The sequence below is a fragment of the Anopheles gambiae genome, chromosome 2 (assembly GCF_943734735.2).
Source record: "Anopheles gambiae chromosome 2, idAnoGambNW_F1_1, whole genome shotgun sequence".
Taxonomy (NCBI): Eukaryota; Metazoa; Arthropoda; class Insecta; order Diptera; family Culicidae; genus Anopheles; species Anopheles gambiae.
The window spans coordinates 77,299,440-77,301,105 of NC_064601.1; positions in this window are offsets into that span (position 1 = coordinate 77,299,440).

A 1,666-nucleotide genomic window follows, 5' to 3' on the forward strand; every position below is an offset into this window, starting at 1 on the left:
TTTCAAATTAGGAGAACTAATAACAATCCGGAGATCACGTCGGGATCACCAATGTGGGAGTGATTGAAAGACGATGTACACCGTTCTAAGAGTGAACTAAGACTAAATACATTTATTCGATATTCAGTGTAACCACGGTTGCTGTAACCAATGGCTACTTGATTACAACTAAGATATTGCTATAAGCAATCCACCACAGCCGGTTCATCGCATGACACGTTGTGGTGTGTCAGATGGTATTCCCGTCGCTCCTCGAGGGTATTCACTGCAGCGCTCTGTGCTGGCCAATCTTTTATGGGTAGATAGATAAAGCTCCACCCGTTACGCCATCTACCATGGGCTTCTATGGTAGTGTCACGCTTAAAAGACGGTCGGCTAGGTTTTCTCTGGAGGGATATCGAGGTTTTCGCAAACAGTTCGACTGCTTCAAAGGTTCTACTTTACTGCGCACCATCACCAGTAAGCAGTGTATTTCGCTTCCAGTGTCAAAACTGAAATAAGCTGCGCATCCATATGCCTGTTCACTTGCATCTGAGAAAACATACAGCTAAATGCATTTGAGCTGTCATTCCACGCAGCAACCTAAGTACCATTGTGGGATACTGAGGGCGTGGATACCCGAAAGAAAGAGGATAGTCGTGGTATTGAGATATAATTTTCAATCAACACTCATGAAAAAATAAAATTATCTCTGAACTAAAACACAATGATACATTGATACTGCATTAAAAATAGCTTCAAAAAAGAAGTGGAAAAACATCGCCGTATACACTGACAGTTTAGCGGGATGCATGATATTAGAAACAGCAAAATAAGAAGTAACAGTAGATGAGCTAATAGGCAGACTCCTTCACAATAGCGAAGTAACCCAAGCAACGTTACAATGGATTCCTAACCATATGAGTATAAGTATACTTTTACCGTCACATGTGTATTGCAACCATAATTCGCCTTTTTATGTAAAATATTCAGCTACATGAATACTGTTGAATACTCTTTTAAATTACTGTATCATAGCGATGTGGTTGTGATGTGCATAACCGAATTAGAGCAATATGTCGTTGTCGTTGCAAATGTCGTTGAGGGTAAGGTTCTAAATAGAAAATGACTACGGTTAACTTCTGAAACAGGATACTCTTGCAATTCAGTTCAGTAGAAAATAATGGGTGCATGTGAGAAATTTTGGTATGAATATTTTCCTATCTCCCTTTTTAACATAGTAATGTTGTTGGTAATTTACTACCGGTAAAGGTAATAAAATGTTGTGGTGTTCAAGCAAACAATCAGGTACAATTGTGCGCTAATTAAATTATGAATAGAAGACGCCGGGCAAACAAAGTCATGGTACATTTTCGGTCAGTTCAGGGGTATCGACACTGTACTGTGGGGTATAATGGGTACATTTCTATTGCTGGGTATTCATATTGTATTCATTCAAACTAAACCATATAAATAGTGGTTTAGTTCGTATCCTCAATCGTTCTCAAACCAAACAGTACGTAGTGCAGTTCAGGTATTAGAAGATCCAGTTGCTCATTTGAAGCTAACATGTCGTCAAATACCGCGTTCAAGGCGCAAACTGCGGATACCGGGAGTGATCATGGTACTAATTCGACAACTTAGTCAGCAACTGAGTTCGAATTAGTGATGCCAGCAAATCCATTAT